Genomic DNA, 13212 nt, shown 5'->3' on the forward strand with positions numbered 1-13212 from the left:
GATAACATGCACACAAGTTGACACAAAGGGGTTTAAATAGCTATTAAAAAAAAAATGGAGGATCCCCCAGGGTGGGGCTTTTTAGGCAACAGTAGTACAAGTAGTCATGGTAGATACAAAATATATAATAGTTTAATAATAACAGGACGGTATCAAACAATGTTCAGTAAACGTATATAGTACAAAGGTTTAAAAACAACACATTAATGGGGTGTATTGGAAAAAAGGTGAAGAGTCCACAATATAAATACTGGGCCCAACGCGTTTCGGGTTTCCTTCTTCAGGGACCGAAGTATGTGTGGAGTCAGAAAGTGTAACAGACAACTTTTCTAGAAAACAAATAAATGACAATGTGTTGAAAATAATAACATACAGATGAAAAACATTAAACTGGTACAGATAAGAAAAAATCATACCACCCGAGAAGTTTCAACGGCTCAGCACACCCCTTAAAAGGACATCGCAATCGGGACGCATGGCAAGCCTCAGATGGTAAGGAGAGGAGTGAGGACTGGCATCTAATATCAATCACAGCGTAGCAAGACCTTTGGCCCGAAGTGTCACAGCGTAAAAGTTTATTGATTGTATATATATATATTTTTACCTGTCCAAAATATAAATAAGAGGACAGGATAATATCAACGGTGCCGCAGGCAACAAAAACGAAAAAGAACGCAAAAAAGGATCGCAAAAAAGAAAGCTGAACCAAGATTTTATATATGAGGCTAGAGACATACCTGTAATGACAAAAAGTGGCCAGAGAGGTCAGTAGAGGGATCGGAAGCTAAAAAATAAATGAAAGAAATAAATCCCAGTTTAGAGATGTACAGAGTATAGGAAATGGCATGTAAAGCAATAGTATGGGGGTCAGGGTGGGAAACATGAAGGGACAAAGTACTTACATGGGAAGAAAACACAAGCAGTGTAGAGTGTGTACAGCTGCTGCAGCCATCCAGCAATGTCTGACATTGTGGGGCTGCTTGGCTTTTAAATAGGAGAGGGGGAGGAGTAAGGTGGGAGGGGTCTGTAAAGGAGCCTGCGTTGCTATGGGTCAGTGTGGAAAAGGGGGCGTTGCCTCCAAGTGGGGAGAGGGGAGGGACAGGTAAGCCCTGCTCTCATCATGTGGGAGCCCGCACTAATGACGTGCAGGGAAAAAAAAAAAAAACATGGCAAGTGACCAGGAAAAAAAAAAAAAACACATGGCAAGTGACCAGGAAGATCACCTGACACGGGGGTGGAGAATATGCAGAATAGTTGGTTGCATGTTGGAGAATAAGAAACGTATAATAAAGGGGGCATGACCATTACTAGTACAGGAGGAGAAGGGTATAAAAAGGGTCAGCTAGGGAAAAAGTAGTAAGAAGGATTGGAAATGCAAGATGCAAATAAATGTTTTTGTTATAGAGTGATTTGTAAGCACGGTTGCTGCTCAATGCAAGCAGGGGTTTGTATATACAGTATCTTTATGTACAGGTATGCTCAGCCATAAAATTAAAGGGACAGCAATCTAAGAAGATGTTGTATTAAAAGGATATTATAATTATGCAAGAATGGGGACACATGGGCCAAAAGGTCCAGGGGCAAAAAGGAAAAAACAGGGGCACGAAAAATGTCCACTGTGTGATCCCTGCCCCTGTTATAGGCGCAGGTATAGACCCATGGTCAAAGACACCAAAAGGTGCATGGGGACCAGGTCAAAAAAGCCGTCTCCCATGGGAGGAGGACAGACGGCTTACGTGCGCCCAGCTAAGGAGTGACAACAAGGGAGATGCCAGTCAAGCCAAAATGCGCTTCGAACGCGAATCCCCAGGGGGTGTACTGAGGGATGAATGGGCATGGTGATAAATACAGGGAGAATCCAGTATGTATTACTGACATGGGCAAATGACAGAGTGGAGAAGGGGGTAATGAAAGGAGACAATAGCTATTAAAGGTAACCATCCTCACCTGTAATCTTTTTGCTTGCAATTAGTGTGTGTGTGTATAAAAAGTCAATGAGTTTCTGGACTCCTGACAGACCCTTGCATCTTTCATCCAGTGCTGCACTGACGTTTCTGGATTCTGAGTCATGGGGAAAGCCAAAGAATTGTCAAAGAATCTGCGGGAAAAGGTAGTTGAACTGTATAAAACAGGAAAGAGATATAAAAAGATATCCAAGGAATGGAGAATGCAAATCAGCAGTGTTCAAACACTAATAAAAAAGAAGAAAATTAGGGGTTCTGTTGAAATCAAACCACGGTCAGGTAGACCAACTAAAATTTCAGCCCCAACTGCCAGGAAAATTGTTTGGGATGCAAAGAAAACCCCACAAATAACTTCAGGTGAAATACAGGACTCTTTGAAAACACGTGGTGGGACTGTTTCAAGATGGAGATGGATAAGGAGGCACTTGAAGAAAGATGGGCTGCATGGTCGAGTCACTAGAAGAAAGCCATTATTACAAAAATGCCACAAAGTATCCTGCTTACAATATGCCAAACAGCACAGAGACAAGCCTCAAATCTTCTGGCACAAAGTCATTTGGAGTTTTGAGACTAAAATTTAGCTTTTTGGCCACAACCATAAACGCTACATTTGAGGTGAGTCAACAAGTCCTATGATGAAAGATACACCATTCCTACTGTGAAACACAGAGGTGGATTGCTGATGTTTTGGGGTTGTGTGAGCTACAAAGGCACAGGAAATTTGGTCAAAATTGTTGGCAAGATGAATGCAGTATGTTATCACAAAATACTGGAGGAACATTTGCATTCATCAGCCAGAAAGCTGGGCATGGGATGTACTTGGACATTCCAACATGACAATGATCCAAAACACAAGGCCAAGTCGACCTGTAATTGGCTACAGCAGAATACATTTATGGTTCTGGAGTGGCCATCTCAGTCTCCTGACCGAAATATTATTAAGCCACTCTGGGGAGATCTCAAACATGCAGTTCATGCAAGACAGCCCAAGAATTTACAGGAACTGGAGGCTTTTTGCCAAGAGGAATGGGCAGCTTTACCATCTGAGAAGATAAAGAGCCTCATCCACAAATACCACAAAAGACTTCACGCTGTCATTGATGTTAAAGGGGGCAATACACAGTATTAAGAAATGGGGTATGTAGACTTTTGATCAGGGTCATTTGGGTAATTTCTGTTGCCATTATGATTTAAAAAGAGTAAACACAGTTGATTGATAATAAATGACTTCAGCCAAACACAAACCATGAGTGAAAGAAAAGTTTTTGTGTTATCATTCATATTCTCAGAAAAATGGCCAAGAAATCATAAATTCTGCCAGGGTATGTAAACTTATGAGCACAACTGTATATCCGGTAACCAAGTCATAATGTGACTAGTATACTGTATATTGATGCTTCATTTGAACGAGGGCACAAATGATTGCACTCCCCCAGGTCCAGATTAATGTAGGATGGGGCACTGCATGACCCCATCGCTACACCTGCACATGGAGGAAGTGGGAAGCGACAAAAACAAACACATTGTGTTTTAAAGCAAAAGCTATTTTTTTTAAAGCAAACTCATAATATTCTTGATAGTATTGATTACTGAAAAATAATTAACAACATGAATGCCTTTCTGGTGAGACAGAAAAAACTCTCAAAAAGTATAAGTTTAACTTTTATATACTCATCTCCCCTCTTATGTGACACTACATAAACAAAGAGGTTAAATCTGTTTTAGACCCAGAACAAAAATGTAATAAATTATAGCTTAACAATCCTTAGATGTGTTGGCTGCATTTTCTTTTTAAGGTTTAGTTTTTTTTAGGGTTTTTTATCTTAATTTTTTTTCTGGTAATCTGACCAGTAACAGTGTCACGTATCTGAGAGAAGACTGAAATGACAAGATCCGCTTCTCTTGTATCTTCAGCCCAGGCCCCACAGAAAGTAGAACAGAGGGATCTGAGGGACAGGAGGAAAATATATCCCAAACCGTCCTCTCCGCTCTTCTCAAGACCTCCTACTGTCAAGCTCTCTCGTCTCCTCCTCCCATGCTCGTCTCCAGGATTTCTCCAGAGAGTCTCCTATCCTCTGGAACTCACTACCTCAACCTGTCCGACTATCCCCTACTCTTGCTACCTTCAGGCGATCCCTAATAACTCACCTCTTCAGGGAAGCCTATCACGTCTCCAACTAATCTTTTACCACTTCCATCAGCTCATTCCACACAGTTACAACCTTTTGTACCACCTGCCCCACCCTATTAGATTGTAAGCTCTTCTGAGCAGGGCCCTCCTAATCATCTTGTATTTTATTGTATTATAACTGTATTGTCTCCCTTTTATATTGTAAATCGCTGCGTAAACTGTTGGCACTATATAAATCTTGTATAATAATAATAATACTAATAATAATAATATTGTAGATAGAGGGACTTGCAGCAGGAGATGTGGTTCCAAGGGAACAGTAGAACCATCAGGTCACTAACAGTAGCTGGGCATAGTAGTCCAGCCGAGGTTAACTGCAGCAGGGCGGCCCTTTAGTGCAAAATCATGTATCTATACGTGAAGGCTTCCATCAGCTCTGGGGAGCGCCACCAGCCACCCCGCGATCATTCACTGGAGAGACAGAATGGCGGTCTGACTATGTTATCAGCTTAGCTGCCACACCCCATTCCCAGCCCTGCTCTGACTAAAACATCCCACATAGACAGGGAAAACATTTCCTTGCTGGCACAAGAGATAAATCTATAATTGTACCACTTTATAAAATTTTGGCTTGGTGTATTGAGTTGTTCAGTTCTGGTTACCAATCCTCAGGAAGGATGTGCTTGACAAAAACTAATAAGGGGGTTGAAGGATCTCAGTTTTCAGGAGCAACTGCAAGCACTAAACTTTCTCTTACTGGAGAAAAGATACTTAAGAGGACAAATGATCACAATATACAAATATCTAAATGGTGATTGTAGCATAGGGAGAAAAATGTTCAATCTTAGGTTTCATAAGAAGACACATGTCCAATTAAATGAGAAGAGGTTTAACCTCAAACTGCATAAGTGATTCTTTACTGTAAAGCACCAAGAATTTGGAACTCCTTTCCATCATTAGGGGCTATGAGCGGGGAGTGTAGATAAATTCAAAAATGTTTAGATGTGTTTCGTAGCGAGCGCAATGAACGGGGATCTGGGAAATGCTAGTGACATGGACACTCACAGACCACTTTATTAGGTAGACCTGTTCAATTGCTTGGTAACACAAATTGCTAATCAGCCAATCGCATGGCAGAAACTCAGTGCAATTAGGCGTGGTAAAGATTACTTGCTGAAGTTCAAACCCAGCATCAGAATGGGAAAGGAAGGGGGTGACTTTGAACATGGCATGGTTGTTGGTACCAGGTGCGCTGGTCTGAGTATTTAAAAAACTGCTGATCTACTGGGATTTTCACGCAAAGCCAGCTCTAGGGTTTACAGAGAATGGTCAGAAAAAGAGAAAATATTCAGCAGGAAAATGTCTTGTTGATGTCAGAGGTCAGAGGAGAATGGGCAGACCGGTTTGAGAAGATAGAAAGGCAATAGTGACTCAAATAGCCACTCGTTACATCCAAGGTTTGCAGAATACAATCTCTAGATGCACAACACATCGAACCATGAGGGAGATGGGCTACAGCAGCAGAAGACCACACTGGGTGCCACTCCTGTCAGCTAAGAACAAGAAATTGAGGCTAAAATTCACACAGGTTCAACAAAATTGGACAATAGAAGATTGGAAAAACATTGTTTGGTCTGGTGAGTCGCGATTGCAGCTGTGACATTCAGATGGTAGGGTCAGAAATTGGTGTAAACAACAAGAAAACATGGATCCATCCTGCCTTGTATCAACAGTTCAGGCTGGTGGTGATGGTGTAATGGTGTGGGGGAATATTTTCTTGGCACACTTTGGGACCCTTAGTACCAATTGAGCATCATTTAAATGCCATGGCCTACCTGAATGTTGTTGCTGACCATGTCCATCCCTTTATGACTACAGTGTACCCATCTTCTGATGGCTCTTTCCAGCAGGATAATGCACCATGTCACAAAGCTCAAATCATCTCAAACTGGTTTCTTGAACATGACAATGAAGTCACTGTACTCCAATTGCCTCCACAGTCGCCAGATCTCCATCCAATAGAGCTCCTTTGGAATGTGGTGGAATGGGAGATTTGCATCATGGATGTGCACCTGACAAATCTGCAGCAACTGTGATGCTATCATGTCAATATGGACCAAAATCCCTGAGGAATGTTTCCAACACCTTGTTAAATCTATGCCACAAAGAATTAAGGCAGGTCTAATGGCAAAAATTAGTCCAACCCGGTACTAGCAAGGTGTACCTAATAAAGTGGTAGGTGAGTGTATACACACACACACAATGAACAGGAAGAAACTGGTGTCTTTAGTCTATCTTTTGAACTTTATAACTATGTGACACTGATGTCAGGCAGTGAAGACACTGCTCCTGCCCTGCAGCTGAGACACACCAGCCAACCAACCCTTAATCATGTCTAAGATATAATGTAATGGAACTATGTATTCTGCCTGGACATCTATAATCATCATGCAGTGAGGCATACAAATGGTTAATTGTAGAGTGACTTTTGGGCACAGATTGAGCCAGGAGATGGGGTGGCAAGTGAATCATAATCCATGTTTGGAGGATGTCTTGAGATACCATAATCCATGTTTGCAGGATGTCTGGAGATATCACAAGTTGTTGGCTATTCAATGTGGGGACACATTCTTTTGAAAGGTGTTAATTGCTTAGACTCCTAGACATTTCATTGTCCCTTGTGTAAAGGTGTTATGTATGCTAAATACTGTTTATGTGTGGAATGGACTTGTCGGAGACAGAACGTCTGTCTAGAGGAGATCATTGTGTGATGGTGTCTTGTTTGAGTTCTGTTAATGAAGGAATGTTTAGTAATTAGCTCAAAGAATGTGATTGAAGCTTCCCCACGGTGTGATTTGTGGGTGGGGACAGTTTGATTGTTCATGTGCCTTGAAGACTGTATAAAATCTCAGAGTGAACCATTAAAAAGCAGTCCTACTTGACCCTTCAAAACGTAGCCCCGTCTCGTTCTTGAAAGGGCGTTCGATGGGATTACTATTCTGCTCATTTTACAGCTGAACCTGACTCTCTCTCTGGATCTCGTGGATGGGATATACCGGGTGTACCTGCATATCGCAACTTGCCAGGAAAAAGGACGTCTCCAACGGCTGATACCCCCTTACTACCAGGGGGTAGCCGTTACATAGAATGTCTAAATTGAGTTAAAAAAAAGTAGTTCAAATTATTGTATGATAATAGCTCTAGTATATGGACAACATAGACTGGATAGTTTTAATATCCTTGCTTCTGGGGATGAGGACAAAGCATATTAATATTTTATGCATGAGTGGAGCTGTAAATAATGTTTGGGGTACAGAGGGGAAGATGAGCATAAGCAGTAGGGAGTTGGATATTCCCTGGATTACCTACCCTGTTATTATGTATAAATGTTAGTATCCAGTTAAATTGTGTGCATTAAGGAATGCATCCAGCTCTTTTTAAAACAACCTACTAAACTGAGCTGGCCAGAACTAGTTTTTTAGGAAATATATTCCACAGCTCTTACTGTGAAGATGTCTTTCCATATGTGGAGGTAAAATGTATTTTCCTCTGTAATGACCTGAAAGTGGATAGCTCCATATCAAGGTCACTACATGGACCACCTACAGTATGTATTTGTATATTTTGATCATATCCCCTATTAATCTCCACTTTTCAAGAGAGAATAAATTCTGTTCAGCTAAGCTTTCCTCATAGCTGAGCTCCCCCATACCTCTTATCAGTTTAGTTGCCCTTTGCAATTTTTCTAGTTTTCTGATATCCTTTTTTGAAATGGAGCCCAAAATTAAAATGTTGACTTTGTAATGGACATCTTCATTGAACCCCCAATAATCACCTTGCAAGCACTCCCTCCCTGCTCCTATTTGTCAAAGTAGGTAATACAGAGTGTTTCAGATATGGGAGATCATATGACCTCACCCCTCTAACAGCATTGAGGTCTGTCAACTATTACCAGCCAATGCAAGAAATTTGGGTACCAGCTCCAAAAGAGGCCGGAGAGGAGGGGTTCTTGGCAAGGTGAGTATCAGGGGTTTGGGGAGCCTTGTACAAATTCTGTTATTTTGTACCCAAATGAGTAATAATGTTACAGTATCTCTTTGAAAAAGATATTCTGTAAATCACAATTATAAAATATTAAAGGAGAAAAAATACCCTGGATTTTCATTGTCATATGCTCATTCTTGGTTATTCTTTGTCTTATGCAGATAATGCTTAAATGGAGAAGCACAGAGGTGGAATAATGATAGGGAAAGGAAGATTAAAATGTATTTTTATTTTTTTCATTGGGTTAATTAGAAGAACATTAATTGGAACATACATCTTTTTATAGCAGAAACTGAAGCCTGTGATTTTCGTATGCAAATTGAGTACAATAGCAGAGAACAGCGAGTACATCAAACTTTTTATAGAAGCATGAAATAAATGATCTAGGCTTCAAATTGAATTTGACAACATCATATTAAATTACTGTATCATTTGTCTATGACTCTATTTATATTAAAAATTACTGAACTGAATAATATATTTATAATAAGTGAACATACAATTAACTCAAATTAAATAACTTTTATGCATTCACATTCTTCTATAAATTAGCTGTCAAAAAATACTTATTAATCAGGGGATTGACTATGAATAGGCTCAGTTTCAAAAAAGTCTTCTGAATCATTTTTATGATAGAGAAGACTGCCACTCAGCCCAACAGAAGTATTTTACTTTACGTGGGCTATGTTAAAAGGAACAATGTACAATGTACAGAATACCATCTAAAATTTAGTAAAAAAAATGCTCTTTAAAGCAACTTTGCTCTGTTAGTAAACAGCTGGAGACTCATTCATCTATACGTGACCCTTATCAAAAAATATTGGCCTAGTATAGATGTTAAAGGGAGATCCAAAAAAAAGAAGTAAGGGTTTCCCCATTCCTCTAAAGCATTCTAGGCTCTGTGCCCTCAACAAAGGGGGCTGGGGGTGTAACATGGGGACCCTAACACTGGCCTTGTGGTTGTGGGGAGTCTTATCAAAATATGGAAGCCTCCTTTAAAATTAAGAGGGGTGCAGATACTGCTATTCCTGGAGTGCATACGTATAGAGTACATAGTACCTCTACTTATTCACAAAAAAATTAAATAGTAAATAAAGACACAGTTTTTGACAGGTTCTTATTAAAAATAAATAAAAAACAAAAATGTAGCACAATGTACATCCATTGTCAAATGCAATTGCCCAGATATGGCTACATTTTGACAATTATCTCAGCTCATCTCCAACTATTTGTTTACATGGTTGGGGATCCCTAGCCAGCATATGAATGGGGCTGGGTGACATCAATGATTGAAGCACTCACTGCTTCCTAGCAACCATTAACAGGGGAAGAAGGAAGCTTTCATAAATAGCAGTGGTAGGAAAACAAGCAAAAATGTTGGTATTCAGCCAAATGCTCAAACATAATTACATAAAGTTACATAGTTGCATAGCTGATAGATGTCTTCACGCCCACGCTATAGCCAAAATACAGCTACAGAATGGGAGGGTGTCCATGTACGTCTTCCTGTGCATGAGCTGCCTGCAGGGTGTGTCTGCGGCGTGCTCTGCGATCAGTGAGTCAATGAGACTCAACTGATCACAAATTGGAGTAAGGGGCCGATCCCAGCTCCTTACCACGTGATCAGCTGATCACAGATGACAACAGATCATGTGATGTAAACAAAGGATCGTAATCAGCTTTTTTTTTTCTCGCGCTGATAGCGTGAAGAGAAAAAAAGGCAATTACTGCCTTCTGTCAGAGGGACATCTATTGTGCACACGGACACCCACTGCTGTTAAGCAGTGTCCACTAGTGCCACCTAACAGTGCCCACCAGTGCCACCTACTAGTGCATATCAGTGCCTACCAGTGCCATCAACCAGTGCTCACCAATGCCAGCTATCAGTGCCACCAATCAGTGCCCATCAATGTCTCATTAAAAGTGCCACCTATCAGTGCTGCATATCAGTGTCACCTACCAGTGCCTATCAGTGCCACCTATCAGTGCCGCCTATCAGTACCCATCAGTGCCACCTATCAGTGCCACCTATCAGTGCCCATCAGTGCCACCTATCAGTGCCCACCAGAACACTTCATCAGTGCCCATCAGTGCTGCCTTATCAGTGTCCATCAGTGCTGCCCAACAGTGCCACCCATCAGTGCCACCTATCAGTGCCCATCAGTGCCACCTATCAGTGCCCACCAGAACACTTCATCAGTGCCCATCAGTGCTGCCTTATCAGTGTCCATCAGTGCAGCCTGCCAGTGCCCATCAGTGCAGCCTCTTATTTGTGTGAAAAAAATGATAACATTTTCCTTTGGGTACAGTGTTGCATTACCATGCAATTATTCAAAGAGTGACAGCCATGAAAGCTGAAAATTAGCCTGGGCAGGAAGGGAGTTTAAGTGTCCAGTAAGCTGAGAGTGTGTGTGTGTGTGTATGTGTTTTTTTCAGTACCATTTTCCATATACCTGTACATTACCTTCACTAAGAAACACATCTAAAAGTGGAGGAAGGGAGTTGCACTTCCTTACTGCTATAACAGTAAAGAACTCCTTACACGTCATTGTATGACACTTTGTGCAGAGACAGTTCTAAGTACGGTAAACATGCGCTATTTCACATGCTAACTTTACACCCCCCCCCCAGGTACGAAATTTAAAGGAATATTTCACTTTTATTGTTTCACTTTTAGCATTATTAAATTCACTGCTCCCGAAAAAACTGCAGTTTTTAAAACTTTTTTTTGCATTGATACATGTCCCCTGGGACAGGACCCAGGTCCCCAAACACTTTTTAGGACAATAACTTGCATATTAGCCTTTAAAATTAGCACTTTAGATTTCTCCCATAGACTTTAACAGGGTGTTGCGCGGCTTTTCGAATTTGCCGCGATCACCCCTAATTGTTCGTTGTTCGCCGAACAGGCGAACAGGCAATGTTCGAGTCGAACATGAGTTTGACTCGAACTCGAAGCTCATCCCTACTGGTGACGGCTTACTGGTGGTTTGGGGGCTTTAGGTCTAAGGCTGCTATCTGTTTGAAGGTGGCCTTTTTGGGCTCCTTAGCTGATCTTCATAATATAGCGTATCAGGGACGCAGAGCTTATAATACCGTACGTGATCCAACCCAGACCACGCTGAAGGTTTGGATGATGGTGCTGATTTGTGAAGCCTTGTCATATTTCCCCAGCCCAATCTCTTTGGGGGAATCCTACTTTCCCTTGTTTTCAATTTACTCCTGACCCTCTATTGTGGGAGAGATATGGTGTCAAGTCTTCCCTCGTCAGCTTTCTTGTTGGTTCCTTTTGCCACAGGTGATGTTATTTTGGTACGTTCAGCTGCGGTACACGACCAGGGCACAATTTTCACAACCACCCATCCTCCAGGCTGATCCTATTGAAGAACCGCTGGCCCAGGGAGACCCTAAAAAATGTTATCCTCCTTGAATGGTGCGCTGATATGTGTCATCACCCCTAACATAGAGCATTTGTGGGAAATTTGGAAGGAGAATATCCCCCTCTGGATAAAGAGGACTGGGAGAACTGGCTGGAACAGGGTCTTAAGCTGGTCATCTCCTCCAGAGAAAAATGTGTACAGGTCAAGTTTCTGTATCGGGTCTATTATAGCCCATTGAGGCTTTCTCGGATGTATCTGGGCGAGACTTTTCTTGTCCCCGCTGTCGGATACACAGGATCCTTTTTGCATAGGTTTGGACATTTCCTAAGCTCACTACTTATTGTTCAGAGGTTTTGAGTTGACTAATATTCACTTGCCTGTCTCGCCAGATTTACTCTTGCTAGGAATTCATGATGATACACAATGGTCACATCATTTGAAATTGTTGATTTCTTACCTCCTGTATTATGCTAAAAAGGAGATCCTGTTAAAGTGGACTTTGGCAGAGTCTCCTATGATGGCTTCCTTGGAGGCCATGTTAGACGCTTTGCTTCCTATGTTTAAGCTTACTTACATGAACGGAGAATGTCCATGGACATATGACAAAGTGTGGCTTCCCTGGACACCCAACTAATGGGGTTACTATTTGTGTAACACTGTGTAGTTCTCCTTTTTGTACTTTGGGCTCTAAGCCATTCGATAATACCCTGATGGAACCTTCCTTTCTCCTCTTCCCTCTTACCCCCCCCCCCCCCAAACTGTTCATTATCATTATGTGCTCATAACTAATTAGATGTACATGCTGCCTTATGTTGGCCAATCTCTCGCTTGCCTATCCTGTATATCTGAATGTACTGAACTCACCATGTCAAATTGTTTTGCTTAATTTTGTCTTTGTATTGTTTTTATACTTATACTTTTTCAACAAACTCCTGTATTGTAAAATAAAATAAAATAAAAAAAAGATTCTATACTTTCTATATTTTTAATTGTAAACAAATATGCTTACATTAAAGCACAATTGGCCTTTTTTAGTAGAAATGCATAGTTTTGTGTTGCTTTTTAAAGTCCAGCAACCATTATACTCAGCGCCACAAATCCTTCTGTAAAGTAACTAAACAGGAGAGCTTGAAAACATAGATCCCTTTAATTTGCGGCAATTCCAGTGATCTACAACACTGGGCACAGGCCATGTCATCTCGTGGACTTATACAGGCACTAGTAGACACTAGCAAAGCAGGCCTGTCTAATACCTAAACTTTTTGTCAAAAGTACAGCTGCCATTTTAAGAGAAGAGTACAAAATAAATAGAGAAAAACAATTATAATGGCCACTATCTGTGTCTGATGGTTTCTATCAGCGGTATATAGCTCATCACAGCTAAGAAACAGAAGCATCTAAAACTTGTTTTTGATCCTGCAATGATTTCCTAAAATCCTATTACCTGCAAACATGGTTTGGTTTTCTAACACCTTAAATGTTACCACAAATAGACTTAAATAAATAATGTTGGAAGCTTTCTTTAAATCACTAATAAATCCAATACAGAGATAATTAAGACTGAAAATATTCTTTCTACTCTGTGCCTGCTCAATCGCTTCAGTGCCCACAAATGGCCAGTCATAGAATAAAGTCAAGGAAGTGTGCAATTAAAAATAAATAATATTGTTAACAGTATGTGCCTTTGGCATAG

The 13212-nt window shown here is 40.9% G+C and overlaps 1 protein-coding gene and 1 long non-coding RNA gene across 3 annotated transcripts in view; one reads left to right on the forward strand and one right to left on the reverse strand.

Annotated features, from left to right (window-relative positions):
* TRPC4 (transient receptor potential cation channel subfamily C member 4) overlaps nucleotides 1-13212 on the forward strand; it is a 231465-nt gene that overhangs the window by 134505 nt on the left and 83748 nt on the right. The gene's annotated exons all lie outside the window — the stretch shown is intronic.
* On the reverse strand, nucleotides 290-1168 carry LOC120929133. The gene is made up of 4 exons (XR_005747345.1): nucleotides 903-1168; nucleotides 738-784; nucleotides 417-604; nucleotides 290-329 (listed from the first exon to the last, which is right to left on the reverse strand). It is a non-coding gene; the product is annotated as an uncharacterized LOC120929133 (long non-coding RNA).

Source organism: Rana temporaria, chromosome 2, assembly GCF_905171775.1.
Source record: "Rana temporaria chromosome 2, aRanTem1.1, whole genome shotgun sequence".
Taxonomy (NCBI): Eukaryota; Metazoa; Chordata; class Amphibia; order Anura; family Ranidae; genus Rana; species Rana temporaria.